Source organism: Lepidochelys kempii, chromosome 2, assembly GCF_965140285.1.
Source record: "Lepidochelys kempii isolate rLepKem1 chromosome 2, rLepKem1.hap1, whole genome shotgun sequence".
Taxonomy (NCBI): Eukaryota; Metazoa; Chordata; order Testudines; family Cheloniidae; genus Lepidochelys; species Lepidochelys kempii.
Genome location: NC_136381.1, coordinates 34,056,738 through 34,073,668, shown reverse-complemented (window position 1 = coordinate 34,073,668; position 16,931 = coordinate 34,056,738). Strand labels below are relative to the sequence as shown.

General features: G+C 41.7%; 1 long non-coding RNA gene across 1 annotated transcript; it reads left to right on the top strand.

Annotated features, from left to right (window-relative positions):
* Positions 1-778: 778 nt before the first annotated feature.
* LOC140906428 (uncharacterized) lies at positions 779-14,370 on the top strand. The gene is made up of 3 exons (XR_012157110.2): positions 779-1,162; positions 12,776-13,162; positions 13,639-14,370. It is a non-coding gene; the product is annotated as an uncharacterized LOC140906428 (long non-coding RNA).
* The last annotated feature ends 2,561 nt before the right edge of the window (positions 14,371-16,931 follow it).

Genomic DNA, 16,931 nt, shown 5'->3' with positions numbered 1-16,931 from the left:
TTGCAAAGGAGGTATTATCCTCATCTTCCAGATAGGGAAATGGAGGGATGGGGGTGAAATGACTTGCCCAAAGTCACCCAGTAAATACAAAGACATAACTAATATGTGAGTAGGAATCAAGATCACACACAAAAACAAACAGGAAAAAAAGATTCAGTTGAACTGTTCATTGAAGAGGAAACATTTCTAGAATACATTAGATGTATTTGCTTCTAAAAGTCAGTTTGTGATGGGTAAACCACAAAAAGTTATATAAATAAAAATGGCATTTTTATCTCTCTGTTTACATACAGGTTATATGTTTAATTTTTAAACTTAGCTTTGCCATGTTGTTTAAGTAATGGACAGATCAACTCTGCTAAGTGAAACGTTTAGCAAAAAGCATAGTGACCTTTCTTATAGTGTCTTTAGCATTCCCATGGTTTTGCTCCAAGATCTGAAGTAAATTGTTCATTCTGTGGATGCGACGAGGTGAAGAAGCTTTTTGTAATCCCACTGTCCTGACCTCTCTGAGAAAGTGTAAATGAGCTCTGTTGCTTGTAGAGTGAACCCCAACCTAAAGGAGTGTTAAAATTTATACTGTGGAGCTCGTGAGAAATTGAACCAGTTGCACGCATGGATCTTAACTGTTGAAAAGTAAGGTGCCAGAATATTCATAACAAGATAAACACATGCAACATGGTCTCATGCTGCAATATGATTGATAGGGTTTTTCGTATTGTTGTGTTTTTTGGTTATCTTTTTCTGACACAAGCCTGTAGCTGGTTTGATTAGGAAATGTGGGCACAGGGAAGAAGACTCAAGCAGCTTGAACTGCTGATTGCTTCAGTGAGACTGAGGGAGAAAAGGGCAGCTCATGTGTAGTTTTAAGTGAACTCTGAAAAAGTGTCTAATGATGTGTCTACACTGCAGCAGCAAAAGACCCAAGGTTGAGACTCTCAGAACCTGGGGCAACTGACAGAGGCTCGCGCTACAGGGCTAAGAATAACAGTGGAGACGTTTAGGCTCTGAAACCCAGCAAGGTGGGTGGGTCTCAGAGCCAGGGTTCTGGCCGAAGGCCAAATGCCTACATTGCTGCTTTTTAGCCCTGTATCATGAGCCCAAGTCAGCTGAGCTCTCGTGTTGTTTTTTTTGCGATGTAGACAGAGACTGGATGGAGTGGGTGAGCAGTACAGTTATTCAGTAAACATTCTGAATGAAATATTTAACTTGTTTTGACTTATTGATGTATTGTTACCCCCAAATAATAATTATTTTATAATGACTGTGTGTTTGTGTGTTTGGGGGGGGGGAGGAGGTGTGATAAAGCCTGATCCTAATGATGAATTCATTTTGGTATTGAGGGATTAGGAGAAGCAGGGTGTGGATACCACATCCCTCCCCACTGAATAGGGTGCAGATTGAGGGAAAGTATTCTGCTGTGGAACAATCTACAGGGCTGAGAAATTTTAGCTTTGATAATCTCCTCTGTGTCATTGGTGATGGCTTGATCCCCCTGATCTCACTAGACCTAAAATACAGTTACTTGTGGTCCCTATCACCACCTGGGCCTACAATATCCTTGGTGTAGGGAAAGGTTTGATTTCAGTGGAGCCAGGATTTCATCCTCCAGGTAAGGAGTAGAAGAAGATGTGACTCTTTACCCTTGCACTGAAAGAGCGGCAACCAAAGAGTGAAGAGGTCATATGTAGTGGTTTTTACGGAGTTGGAGAGAAGAAGGTTATTCCATATTGGTTTAACTCCCCTTCTTCTGACAAAATTTTGGAACAAGAAGACTTTCTGTCCATTTTTCTCCCTTCTGTAGAGAGAATAACAATCTTCCTAATGAATCAGATTACACTGTATTGATCTGAACATCCTAAATACTTTGTTAGGAGGAATGTCTCTTTGGCTTATGTGCCTGGTGGACCTAAGTTGTCATAGCTTTAGGTCTAGGTGAATACATTATATTTCAAAGAGAACTTATTTAATATGAAACATCATCCACGTTATTCAGAAACTAGAAAGTGTCTTTATAGAGTAAACTGGCTGAAACACTTCTTCCTAATGGAGCGGTTTAAATTACACATTTAAAAACATAAAATTGTTATGGAAACTTGAGCCCTGTACTGGGAAACTGTAATGTCTCATTGATGACTAAGCCAACTAAGCAGCATTTTTTTAAACAAAGAATAACACATCTGTATTGTTTGGGCCAGATCCTCAGCTGGTATGAACTGGTGTTGCTCCACTGAAGTCAATGGAGCTGCATGTCTGGCCCCTTGTCTGTATCCTGCACCATCTGAGGGATAGTCTTGAGAATTTCAGCCTGGACCTAGACTGTAGGCACTAGGAAATTCAACTCCAGCAATAGGATTTCCTTATGGGTTTCTCTCAGAAAAACGCATTTTCCTCTCACTGGGATATGGGTGAAACTTGCACTTGGACGCTACCTTGATAGACTACGGGAGAAAGTTTTTCTAGATCAGAGCTGGCAAAAGTGTTTGAAGTGTTTCATGGGGGGAAGCATGCCATCTTCCTGGAGCATTGTTCTTACCATGCTGCATGCAGTAACAGGCCAGACTGTGATTGGCCCCGGGGGGGGGGGGGGGGGGGATGCACAACAGGAGTAGGCCCCAAGGAGTCCCTTGAATCTTGTGCTTTACACAGAGGCCTGCCACCACATGGCTGAGGAATGCAGAGCCTGCTAGTACCTCCATATATGCTACCTGTCCAAAAGGGGGCAAGAAAAGGCAGGGTGAAGGCAGTATAGCACTCACCACTGGACAAGGTGCAACGTAAGGGGACATGTTTCAACCTCTCCATGCTCCACCAGTGTGCGTCAGTGTGCTATCCAGGATACCCCTCTTCTTCCCAAATGCCAAATTCTTTATGGGGACTCTGGCTGTAGCATGACCCCATCCCATCCTCTCCAGCCAGTTTGAGGGTTCGAGAGGGCTAAAATAGTTGAGCTTGAGTGGCTAGCCTCAGTACTGAATCATGTAAAATGTAATACACAGTTGATGAGGTTTGCAAACGTGTAACTACATTTCTGGTTACTTGATGAAATCACTGTGATTTCTGTTGTATTCTGTGGTATAGAGGGAAAAACTGCACAAGCCTGGATTCCAGATCACAGCCTTTCTCGCCATTTATCACAATATCAATATTACAGAAGGTTGTAATACTTAACTAAAATGCTTATTGTTCACAATCATCACATTGTATTACATGGTGGCCACCCACTATAAACGTTGCACTACAGATTCTGAGGGGAAGCTAGAAAGTAAACTTTGCTTGTTACATAAACACTCATCACAAATCTTGCTATTTTTTCAAAGTCTCCACACCAGTACTTGACTGAGAACCAAAATTATATGGTTTGATGGCTAGGCTGAACATTTTTCAGTACAGATAAACACTATTCTTTAAAGTAAACACTGCTACACAACATATGCAACCTTAGAAATTTACTATTTTAATGATTATGATTGAATACAATATAGTCCCTGATACGCCTCTGTTTACACTGATGTAACTTCATTAATTTAGGTGGAATTACTCCTGATTCCTATTGGTATAAGAGGGAGAAATCGGGGGCCTGATACTCCTTCAACTATATTTGATTTCTGATTTGGCCTATTATGAAGATAGGGGTTGTAATTGCATGTCTAGATCTTAAACAGCCCCCAAATTTGGGAGTGTTTCTATGTGGGGGTTTGATTTGGGGCTCTCTCTCTATTCGCAGGTATTCTATTTCTTCTTGCACGTGTAGCCATGAAACTGTGATGCCTCCAAATAGGCACAGTAGGCCCGTGCCTAGGGGCGCCTGCGTTCTAGGGGAGACTAGAAGTTAAAAGTGGGTTAAAATTTCATTTTTTATGGAAAACATGAAGGCCAGCTGTAGGTGGGGGGTGGGGGGACGCGAAAGATGATGTGCCTAGGGACGTGTAAGGTGTAAATCCAGCCCTGGATTTCTCTAAAGATTTTCTGAGTGCTGTATCTTTAATAAGGACCATGTTGCAAATGCCTTACTCCCTTGAGTTATCTCATAGCAATTTCTGCTCACCAGTATGAAGAAGGAACCCCCAGTCTGGCCCTAAGCACATTTCTTGTGTGCACAATTCAGCAACTGTTTTGTTCTCAGGGTTCAATTAAAACTTTTGAGAGAAAACACACATTATGTTCTGTCTCATGGAGCCTTTGCTCTTGTTTTGTTGTTCTCTTACTCTAACGTATGGTTGCTCTGACTGAAAGTATCTGTGTGCTCTTTGTGTCTAGAAGAACACACTGCTCCTCATCAATTTAAACCAGTGTCACTGGAAATTCTGAAATAAATGGTATCACAGTTTGTCTGTATCCTCCAACCCTGCTCTCCTAAAGTGGCTTCTCATGACAAGTGTCGCGAAGCAGAAGCCAGTGTGGAACACACTTCTCAGAAGAATAACAGTTTGAAATGGAAAGTTACAACAAGAAAACAAAGAGTTCATCTTTGTGGAAAAGACAACTGTGTGAAACCCCCTTTAAATGAGAGGAAAGTGCATTGGTGAGGTTAGGTCAGTGTGCACATGTTTCAAATTAGTGGTTTATAAACAAGGAAGTGACAATTATTTGTTATGATTATTTTTCAAATAATCACATCTGTACGTAATTACCACATACGCTCCAGTGTGTGTATTTCTCACTAGGAAGAATTCAACGGGAATAGTTTGGGGTGGTAAATTTTGAGTCCTCACTTTATTGGGCTTACACACGTTCAATACAGTGTAGTGTTAAAAGTTATAGATAAAATTCCTTAGAGCTGGAGTTGAGCCCACTCTTTATCTGTAGTGTTTACAAAGAACAGGAATGCATCCGATACACACTCGTTGTGATGTGGGTTTCTTTCATTCCCGAAGATCCTAACTTCTGATTTTCCAATATTGTCTATTTTTTGTTGTTGTTGCAAAACTAGTTGTTTTATGCAGTAAACCAACTGTACATGGGGCTGTACAACTTGCTAGCATGATGGGGAAAAAGGGGGCTGGCCAGGCCAAACCTCAATGGTGCTGCAACCCCTTGTGCCAGATCACGGTGCCCAGAATGGGGAACTGGGCCCAGCCCCACAGACGGAGTTGTTGGAGCCTCCATTCCAGGGTGAATTTTTTGTTTTATTTCATGTTATCTTGCATTTGTGAAAAACACAGGGCTGTCATCACAGTAGGGAACAGTGGAAGTCAGCGCCCATGGGTCCACTTATCCAATGCTGCCAACACCACCCCTGGAGTGGCAGCCTATTCACCCCTCAGTCAGAAGGTTTGTGCATTACTTGTGTCTTGCCCCAGGTAGGACACTGTGGGCCCAGGCTGTGTGTTTGTGGGCTGCCTTAGTCGGGTTAGACTAAAGACTGCTTGTGCTGTGCCCAGCCCAGAGGGCAAGAGCTCCCCTACAGACTGATAAATTCTGTCTGCCCCAGCCAGAAGGCTGTGGGCTAAAGATTGCTTATGCTCTGCCCTGCGTAGAGGGCGAGAGCCCTAGACTCTTGACTAGTGGGAGCCCTAGCCTGGGGACTCTGGGCTAAAGACTGTTTACTGCTCTGCACTGCTCGAGGGGGCTAGATCGCCACACTGTTAATGGTGGTTTGCCTCTGCCAAGAGGCTGTGAGCTATAGACTGCTTGTTCTCTCCTGATTGGGTGGCTCACCAGGAGGGCAGGGATAGACTTCCAAGCAGTTGTTTCTGCATTGTCTTGGGTGTTTGCAGAGCAGTTGTCATCAAGTTGTCCACCCTTCCTGCGTCCCTGCAGCTATCCCCTCCTTGAATTAACCCCTTGTATACATATAGTAAACCGCACAATAACAATCAAACAGAACATATAACATTCATAAATTATTGCAGAGTAACCACACATCCTTCATACCTCCCCTATTTAAACATGAATGTAACTCAGATACCTAGGAGACTTCACATGCACCCTTCTGGGTCCCCATTACTCTCCAGTCAGCTTTGGGGATTGAAGCTGGGACCTGATCTCGTCACTTCTTCCTCCTATTCATTTAGTAGGGTGTGAGATGGGTAGTGAGCTCTCTTTCATTAAGGTGCCTGCTACCCAGGCTACACCTGTGAGTTTTCCTCTCCTTGAGGTTGTATAGGACTCACTGCTTTGATCAGTCAAGATGGACAGAACTGTCCTCGCTCCCTGCAAAGCTGGCCTTAACCAAGCATTAACCCCTGGTTTATTATGACCTAGTGTCAGGTGGGACAGAGATTTGCACCCCACCCCAACTTTGACATGCCCTCCCAGAGTGTGTCTTCTATGCCTGGGCTATGTGTATCTGAGGAAACCATTTCACTCCTCAGAGGTAAATTCTCAAAGCCAGATTCCTCTCTTTGCCCCACCTCCTTTCCTGTGGCAAAGCCCTGGTTTCCATGATACGGGGAGGCTGTGAACTTGCCTTCTGAGTTTGGACTCTGTGTGCCTGCCCTTGAGCTAGTTGCTTCACTCATGCCAGCATGTACGAAACAAGTGTCCCCTCCCCCATCCCCTGACTCATTTGCATTTTTACTCAGCATGGGATGGTGAGATGCTGGGGGAAAATCAGCCCCCTTCTTTGCAGCTGCATTGTCTGTATTTTCACAAGCAATATTCAGCTGTGACAAGATATCAGAGTCTGTCTCCATCTTTCTGCTCCCACCTTCCTTAAATGGGTGGCAGAACCAGAATTGTGATACAAGTTTACTACATAATTTCCTAATCTATCCCAAGGATTAGGGCCCTACCAAATTCACACCATGAAAAATGCATCACGGACCGTGAAATCTGGTCTTCTCCTGTGAAATTGGGTCTTTTGTGAGCTTTTACCCTATACTGTACAGATTTCACAGAGGAGACCAGTGTTTCTCAAACTGGGGGTCCTGACCCAAAAGGGAGTTGCAGGGGGGTCACAAGGTTATTTTAGGGGGGGGGGTTGCGGTATTGGCATCCTTACTTCTGCACTGCTGCCTGCAGAGCTGGGCAGCTGGAGAGCGGCGGCTGCTGACTGAGGGCCCAGCTCTGCAGGCAGCAGCGCAGAAGTGAGGGTGGCAAAACCATCCCAGGCCATCCTGACTTCTGTGCTGCTGCTGGCAGTGGCTCTGCCTTCAGAGCTGGGCTCCTGGCCAGCAGCCGCCGCCCTCCAGCGGCCCAGCTCTGAAGGCAGCGCCGCCGCCAGCAGCAGCACAGAAGTCAGGGTAGCGGCACTGCAACCCCCCTACAATAACCCTGTGATCCCCCCCCACACACACACAATTCCCTTTTGAGTCAGGACCCCTACAATTACCACACCATGAAATTTCAGATTTAAATAGCTGAAATCATGGATTTTCCGACTTTTTAAATCCTGTGACTGTGAAATTGACCAAAATGGACCGTAAATTTGGTAGGGCCCTGCCAAGGATATATCAAAAAGAATGTAAACTATCAATAGGAATGTCCTCCAGTATTCCCACCCCCAATTTCTGGGACCCCTTCTGTTTTTATTAGGAATTTGGGCTACAGGCACAGCAAATGGTTTTGCCATTGGAATCTTCGCCCACATCTCTGCCTGCCAGCCCCGATGAGATTTCACCACACAGGGTTTTACCAGAGAGTGAGCAGTTCCATTGTCCCTCTACCTCAGAAACTTCTCCCCATTAACTTCCACTCCCACTGGGGATCAGGTTGTCTGTATCCATGAAAGTTCAGCAAGATATATGTGCAGATGCCTAGAAGGACTGAATTCACCAGTTTGTATGTTGTATGCCGCAGATGAGCTGGCTGTGTAACTTTCTCCCTCTGGGGACCAAATAACACGGTTAGCTCCATATAGGTGAGGTGAAGGGTGCCCCTCTGGCTGGGTTGTCAGTAAGTTACCCACTATGACTTGTTGCCAGCCCCCTGGCACCTGAGCAGCCTACCTACTTCTGTCCTGTCTCCTGGCAGTTAAAACACCTCAGATCTGTGGAATCTCTCTTTGGGGGTCAGTTTGGGGCAGCTGCTTCTCCTGGTTTTGGGATTACCCACTTCCCTTTTTTGAGGCATACCCACATTCCCCCTCCTAGTGCTCATGTTTCGGTCAGCCTCCACTTAGACCCAGACCTGCTATCCTCATACTCACCAGCCAGCCGGCCTGCACTACTGAGATGTTTTGCCTTCTGATATCTTACCCACATTCTAAAATGATGTGAACACACATCATAAAACTGTTCCAACTGGACCATTTCATGCAGCTTGTTTAAAACAGTGAGTCCTGAGCCTTTGCCACATTTGTGGAGGTAATCCCTCAGCTGATTTGTCACTTCCATATAAGTTATCCCCCTGTGCTTTTGAATCCCCTAAAGATCTTTTCCATAAGCTTTGGGAGTCAGTTCAAATGTAAATTTCTCACTTCCAGGAAAGGGGTGAGAAAACAGACAGTCTTCAGGATCTATTCGATTTAAGTCACAAGCCTTCCCAAAGGTAGTGAGATCCCTCCCTTTCCCCTGTGAAACTGGGTCAACAATTTATCCTCTGCTTCCTGCTGTGTTGGCATTCCATCTTCTATCCCCTATGTACTTGATTACTAGGTCCCTGGTTTCTCTGTTGTGTGAGGTCCAGATCATGTTGTCACTGTGCCACCTCATGGTGGTGCTGCTTTGCCTATTCCACAGGTTTGCTCCTTCAGATGCAGTCTTTGAAAGAGAAACTGCAGCTTTTCCCTTTCAAACATCAACATGACCTCAGACATCCATGATCTTTTCAGGGATCCTTCCTGTCCCTGGAAGGAATGAAGGGAGATAGAAGGCAGAAGGTTCTGGGAGTGAACTGCTGGCTAGATAAATGGTTTAGGGTGGAGGGTTTGGGCTTAGTGGTACATTGATCTACTTGCTATGGGGAGAGAGGGCTGTATGTCTGGAGGGCATCCATCTCAGTAGAAGGGAACCAATTTTCTTGGGGGCCAGGTGGCTAAACTAGTCAGGAGAGCGTTAAACTAACAACAAACGGGGAGTATGAAAAGGGGAGGAAATGAACACTTGCTTAGCACAAAATTAAGATTGAGAACAAAATTAATGAAGGCGTCAAAGGATGTGAAGAGAAGACATTTTTAAGTGCCTATACACCAATGTTAGGAGCCTGGGTAATAAGAGGAATTGTAATTACTATTTGCCCTAGCTGGTGTTACTAAAACGTGGTGGGACCGTTACTGTGATTGGAATGTTAAAATCTATTTAGGAAGGGTAAGTGGTCAAAAGGGAAGGAAGAGTGGCAATCTGTCAAAAATGATATTCCTTGTATTTGAGTCACTGACAGGTCGGAAGTAAATGATCTTGAATGCTTAGGGATTAGTTTTCCAAAAGATAAAGCACAAGATGGGGTAATAGTTGATGTCTGCTACAGACCACTAAATCACATTACATAACAGGATGACTGTCTCCTTGGTATTTATCTATAATACGTAGGGGGGAAAACGCTGAGTTATCATGACTTCAGTCTGAGTGACATATGCTGGAGGTCTGACGCTGTCAATACTAAAACACTCTCAGAATTTCTAATTATTATACTTGAGAATTTCCTACCTCAAAAAGTATTGCATGGGGGAATTCTATATTAGATCCCATCCTGACTGATGAAGAGCAATTTATCACAGAATTAAAAATTAGTGGTAGGTTTGGTGCAAATGACTGATTTGATTATTCATATTGCATATAACAAATGTAAAGTCCAAACTGATAATATATGTACTTAGTGCTTTAAAAGGGACAGTGGATCAAACCGAAAAACAGGGCCCAGGGCACAATATGGACTCAAGTTCCTGACAGACTTAAAAGGAGTTCAGGGAGAAGGTGGATGTTGGTGAAATATGAAAGCAGTTAAGCAAAAAGTTTTTTGATTCTTGATGAAAATCCCACTCTAGAAAAATTCAGAAGCTTTATTGTCTTTAGGCACTAAAAATGGATGCAACTGATTCTTTAGAAGTCATTGTAATCTACGCCAAAATAGCACAGATTTTCTCAATAGTTAATATTAACAACGTTAATTATATTTATACAAATGTCAACAGTAAAATCAAGAGGAATTTTTACAGCTCTCTGGATGTTGTCTTTACATGAGTGGCATACCATACCCCCACATCCTCTTTATAACTGGAGCAACTATTTAATATTAATGCTTCCTGTGGAGGTTGGCACTCCATGTTTTGTTCCCCACTTACTGGATTATTAGGTCCCTGGTTATTATGAGATCCCAAAGCTGAAAACAATTATTAGACAGATCAGCTGGAAGAGAGAATTGAAAACAGAAAAATGTGAATGAAAATTGGGAACTGTTTAAGAACTTTTGCCAGATGCCCAAAAAGCCACAGTTGAGATATCTATATAGATAGATATATGGAAATAGTAGTTGTCAATAATAAAACAGAAAAGACAGAAGCATTCAATAAATTTTTCTGTTATGTATTTGGGAAGAAGCCAGATAACCTATTTGTATGATGTGGTAATGAAATATTTTCCATTCCAACAGTAACAGGATATTAAACAGCAGCTAATAAAGTTAGACTTTTAAAAATCATTATGTTCAGATAACTTGCCTCTAAGAGTTTTAAAGAGGTAGCTGAGGAGCTCCGTGGATCGTTAAAGTTGATTCTGCCCCGCCCCCCTTCAATAAATCTTGAAACACTGAGGAAGTTCCAGATGACTGAAAGAAGGCTAATATTGTTGTGCAAATATTTCAAAAGAGTAAATGGAATGACCTGGGTAACTATAAGCTTGTCAGCTTGACTTCAGTCCAAGGCAAAATAATGCAATAGCTGATAAGGAACTTGATTAATCAGGAATTAAAGGAGGGTAATATAATTAATGCCAGTCAACATGGGTTTATGGAAACCAGCTTCATATCTTTTCATAATGTGCTTATGGGTTTGGTTGATGAAGGGAATAGTGATGATGTAATATACTTAGACTTCTGTAAGGTATTGAACTTAGTACCATATGACATTTTGATTAAGGAATTAGAAAGATACAAAATGAACATGGCACATGTTAAATGGATTAAAAAGTGACTGAGAGGTCTCAAAATGTAACTGTAAAGGGGAATCACCATTGAGCAGGTATGTTTCTAGTGGGGTGCTGCAGGGATTTGTTCTTGACCCTGTGCTATATAATGGCTTTTTATCAATGACCTGGGAGAAAATATGAAATCATGACTCATCAGATTTGCAGATGACACAGACTGGGGAAGTGGTAAATAATGATGAAGACAAGTCAATGATACAGAGTGATCTGGATCACTTGGTAAGCTGGGCTCAAGCAAACAATATGCGTTTCAACAGAGCCAAATGTAAAGTTATATATCAGGGAATCAAGAATGCAGGATATACTTATGCAGGGACTCTGTCCTGGGAAGAAGTGACTCTGAAAAAGCTTTGGTGGTTGTGGTGGATAATCGGCTGAACATAACTCCCAGTGTGGCCAAAAGAGCGAATGGAATCCTTAGATGTTTAAACATATCTGCTAGGAGTATAGAGGTTATGTTATCTCTGTATTTGGCACTGATGTGAGTGACTGTCCAGTTCTGATGTCTACAATTCAAGAAGAATGTTGAAAAATTTGAGAGGGTTCGGAGGAGATCCATGAGAATGACAGAAGGATTGGAAAAGATGGGTGATTTAATCACAGTCTATAAGTACCTAAATGGGGAACTGAAAGTTGATAACAGAGGGCTCTTAAATCTACCAAAAAAAAAAGAAAAGGTATAAAAAGATCCAATGGCTAGAAGCTGAAGCTAGACAAATTCAGATAGGAAATAAGGCACAAATATTTCACAGTGAAGATAATTAACCATTGGAATAATTTACCAAAGGTTGTGGTGGATTCTCCACCACTGAATCAAGATTGGATATTTTTCTAAAAGACATGCTCTAATTCAAACAGTAATTAATTCAGGAAAGTCCTATGACCTATGTTATGCAGGAGCTCAGACCAGATAATCACAGAGGCTATTCTGGCCGTAGAATTTATGAATCTATGAAAGCGATGTTGGAACAAGAGCTGCCTCTTGGGCGGGAAATCAAACATCCTGGATGAACCTGGATGAACCTTCTTGGTGTTCACTAATCTGACTACCAGGCATTATATGGGTAACACACAGCAACAATGTAACTAAGGTACCTATTACAGCAAGAGCGAATTCTTTGTATGATTTGCTCTTGAACCATAGTGTGCCCAAAAGAAAAAAACCTGTAATTTGTTAAATCACTATGGCTAGTTGCTTTTTCCTTAAAGAAGGAATCTGAAATTGATTGTGTACTATGCTTTCTTGTTTCTTTCATACATGTCTCTGTCCAGAGACTATAATAGACTAATCATAATTATTCTAATCATAGAGTACATGATGCATCTTTATTTTTTTTTTCTTTAGCTGCTATAAATTTGCTCTGATATTGTAAATGACTGGGCATTTAGTTTGTAAAAGATCTCTTGAGTTTCTCTTAGGGTTCACATTGGTAAATGGTGCCTAATATATCCTACTCCATGTTTCCAAAGGAAAATAATTTTGTGTATCTGTTGGCAAATGTTGGCTTCCGGTTGGCTCCCAATAGCATTTATTAATGCAATATAATACAATATACTTTTAGGGCCCAAATCTACCCTTGGATGACCTGGTATGTCTCCCATTGCCTTTATGAGCAGAATAAGTGCTTCTAAGCATGCAATTTGGCTAATGCTGGCAAAACCTTTCAAAAATTAAAGTAGTTAATTTACTTTTGGGCACTACTATTACTTCTGTAGCTGAAGCAATTGTGTATCCTGTGTGTGTTTTGCAGAGCTATATGGCACCAGCAACCAGTTGTCACTGCCACTTTACCTATGGAGTGCCGAGGCAGACAGAATGCCTTTGTGAGCACCAGGAGAAGCATACTCAGAAGTGGCTCCTTCGTCTTTTTAGAGGTGTAGTCCATGCTTCTGATGGTGTTGGCTTCCAACCACCATGAGTGGTTTCAGAGTAGCAGCCGTGTTAATCTGCATGCGCAAAAAGAAAAGGAGGATTTGTGGCACCTTAGAGACTAACAAATTTATTTGAGCATAAGCTTTCGAGAGCTACAGCTCACTTCATTGGATGCATTCAGTGGAAAATACAGTGGGGAGATTTATATACACAGAGAACATGAAACAATGGGTGTTACCATACACACTGTAACAAGAGTGATCAGGTAAGGTGAGCTATTACCAGCAGGAGAGCTGGGGGGGGGGGACCTTTTGTAGTGATAATCAAGGTGGGCCATTTCCAGCAGTCGACAAGAACATGTGAGGAACTTTAGATGTTCATAATGGTGCCTTCTGACCTAAATATTTATCTATGAATCTATTAAACTTGGGGGGAGGGGGAGGAATAAACATGGGGAAATAGTTTTACTTTGTGTAATGACACATCCACTCCCAGTCTTTATTCAAGCCTAAGTTAATTGTAATCACCATGAGTGTGAGTGTGCATGTGTGTGAGAGAGAGGAGAATAGGAAGGACCTTTTGGGGCAGAGGGAGGACGGACAATTTTCAGTAATATAAACAGGCTTCATTGTTCACCTTCCTTCCCCCATAAAATTATCTTCACAGGATCTCTGCTAATAAACATTTTGGGCTAAAATCATCCCTGGTTATAACTTCACTGACTTCATATTGTTTTTACAGGTCTTCTCCTTGAATGTGAATATGTTCAAAAAAGAGCTTTCCTCGAGGGTCTGAATACATCTAAAGGATATGAAAACCCTCCACTGAAGTTTTCTAGGAAGCTGAAAATCTGTGTTAGATATTCAAATATTCTGCTATAGGGTGTTTTATTACTCAGCATAAACACACATGTAAAATCTTAAAAGATTACTATAGTTACTTCTATCATTTATTTTTATTTTCAGATATTGGGTCCTGAATTGTTCCTAATTATAACATTTTGCAATACTTCACAGTATGAATCTATGGAATTATTATGCTCCCCAAAAATAACAAACCTGTGCTGCTGCATGCTATTAAAATTGGAATTTATAATTTTTATGTTTACTCTGACAGTTTCACATTAGGAGTAGGAAAATGTTCTTTTAATTTCACTCATTTTTATCTACCTGTTTGGCTGAACTTTGTTAACTTTCACTTAACCACCAATAATATTGCTGACGTGAGCATCTTTTCTTTATAAATCTTTGCTGGAATCAGTCTATGTGTATATTCAGTGTGACAGGGTGGGGGAGGTAATCTGTTTTATTGGACCAGCTTCTGTTGGTAAGAGAAAATAAAAGATATTACTTCACCCACTTTGTCTCTCTAATATCCTGGGACCCACATGACTACAACACTACATATATTCAGGTTTCAGAGTAGCAGCCGTGTTAGTCTGTATCTGCAAAAAGAAAACTAGGACTTGTGGCACCTCAGAGACTAACAAATTTATTTGAGCATAAGCTTTCGTGAGCTACAGCTCACTTCATTGGATGCATGCAGTGAAAAATACAGCAGGGGGATTTTATATACACAGAGAACATGAAACAATGGGTGTTTTATATACACAGAGAACACGAAACCATAGTGGGATTTTATATACACAGAGAACATGAAACAATGGGTGTTTCATGTTCTCTGTGTATATAAAATTCCCCTGCTGTATTTTACACTGCATGCATCCGATGAAGTGAGCTGTAGCTCACGAAAGCTCATGCTCAAATAAATTTGTTAGTCTCTAAGGTGCCACAAGTCCTCCTTTCTTTTCGCATATATTCAGTTTCAGAGTAACAGCCGTGTTAGTCTGTATTCGCAAAAAGAAAAGGAGTACTTGTGGCACCCTAGAGACTAACCAATTTATTTGAGCATGAGCTTTCATGAGCTACAGCTCACTTCATCGGATGCATACCGTGGAAACTGCAGCAGACTTTATATATACACAGAGAATATGAAACAATACCTCCTCCCACCCCACTGTCCTGCTGGTAATAGCTTATCTAAAGTGACTATCACTGCTGGATAGTGAGTTTGTGTGTGTGGTTTTTGGGAGGGGGGTGAGGGGGTGAGAGAACCTGGATTTGTGCAGGAAATGGCCCAACTTGATTATCATGCACATTGTGTAGAGAGTTGTCACTTTGGATGGGCTATCACCAGCAGGAGAGTGAATTTGTGTGGCGGGGTGGAGGGTGAGAAAACCTGGATTTGTGCTGGAAATGGCCCAACCTGATGATCACTTTAGATAAGCTATTACCAGCAGGACAGTGGGGTGGGAGGAGGTATTGTTTCATATTCTCTGTGTGTATATAAAGTCTGCTGCAGTTTCCAGCGGTATGCATCCGATGAAGTGAGCTGTAGCTCACGAAAGCTCATGCTCAAATAAATTGGTTAGTCTCTAAGGTGCCACAAGTACTCCTTTTCTTTTTGCATATATTCAGTGTTTCATTTTAATTGCCACCTTGTGACTGATCGTGGGTACTGCAACTGTAAATTTACAATATTTTCTACATTCTGTGAGATGATATAAATGAGTAGTAACATAGCAATGTGCGTTAAGCATTAGTACAAAGCTCAGTTCTAACACTTTCACTTCCATATTTCAGTACAACTGCCCTTAAATCTGAACCCAACTGCTCCACTTTTTAATATCCATTTTCTCTTTCTTGACACAGAGTACCTGTACTTGCAGAAGGCCCTGAAGGCATAATGCTCTGTGGCCTAGACATTGACGGCTCTGTAGAACTCTAGGGAAATCTTTTCTCAGCACAAACTCGTAGATTGATAGAGAAGATGATGGATGATGTAGTAGATTAATAGGGAAGATGATGGGAAAAAAATCACTATATTGGGTCAGACCATTAGCCAAACTGAATAATCTTCCTTGATTTTTCACACGCATTTCATTTCAATTAGAAGTTTCCATACAGTTGTTGCAATTTCATGTATCTTAAGAATTAAAAAGATGGGGAAACTCTGTCCAAAACGTCGCTATGAATATTTCAACTTGTTCTCGGGCGAAACAGAATTTTCTTTTGTTTGTTCTACATTTACCAGCCATTCACTTAAATCAGCGGCTCCTTATTTTTTACAATATGGAAAGTATAAAAAAAGGATGGACTGATCAAGGGTTTGTATTTTTAAGGGTACTTCAGTGCCTATAATTAGGATCTGTATGACATCAGTACAAAGATCCTTGTATCGCATCAACGTGTGTTTAAATCAGGGTGCTAACAGAGCTTCAATTAACTAATCACAAACTCCTGAGTTTCTTGGCTCAGTGCCAGAAATATTAAAACAGACGATTCTTTCTTCTTAAGTTAGGCCAGTGTCATGCCAACTACCAGTAATGGCTCACACAGTGGCTCTGTGCCCTTCGCTATGTCAGTGATCTGGGATGTCATTCATAGAAGGTGTGATGTCTGAGAACCGATGGCACAGTACCAACCACTCAGTGTTTTGCTTGCTGTAATAATATCATTCCCGAAGCGGTGCTTTGGTGGTAAGTCTTCTGAGAATAACAACAAAAACAAAGCCGCTCCCTCAATGGGTAAAGAATGGAGCTGAAAAATAAATACTTGGCAATGCACAGAGCTGCTACTAACCTTAGCACTGGATGTGCTCCTTCAAAGCTCCTATCTTCAGTTTGTTAGACAAACTCCTTCTGACAAGAGCATGTTTTTGGTGTATTTCTATCTTACAGCCCTTGCTTATGGCAGTTTTGATGTAGCTGCTATGTTTAAAATCAAAATCAGCCGTGTTTTACAATCCCAGAATCTGAGCAGTGTAAGCATTCCATTTGCAATGTTATTTCTTTCTCTTGTCACTGTCACACTCAATTTAACTGGATTTTTGCTTTTGTTGTAAAATGGCAGCTGCAAAAGTAAAGAAGAATCTGACTGCCGCTGTAATACTATTACCACAACGATTTGAGAGTCAGTAATAGATATTAATCAACTAATAACCAGGACTCTTGCTTTGCCGATGGTACCCAATGG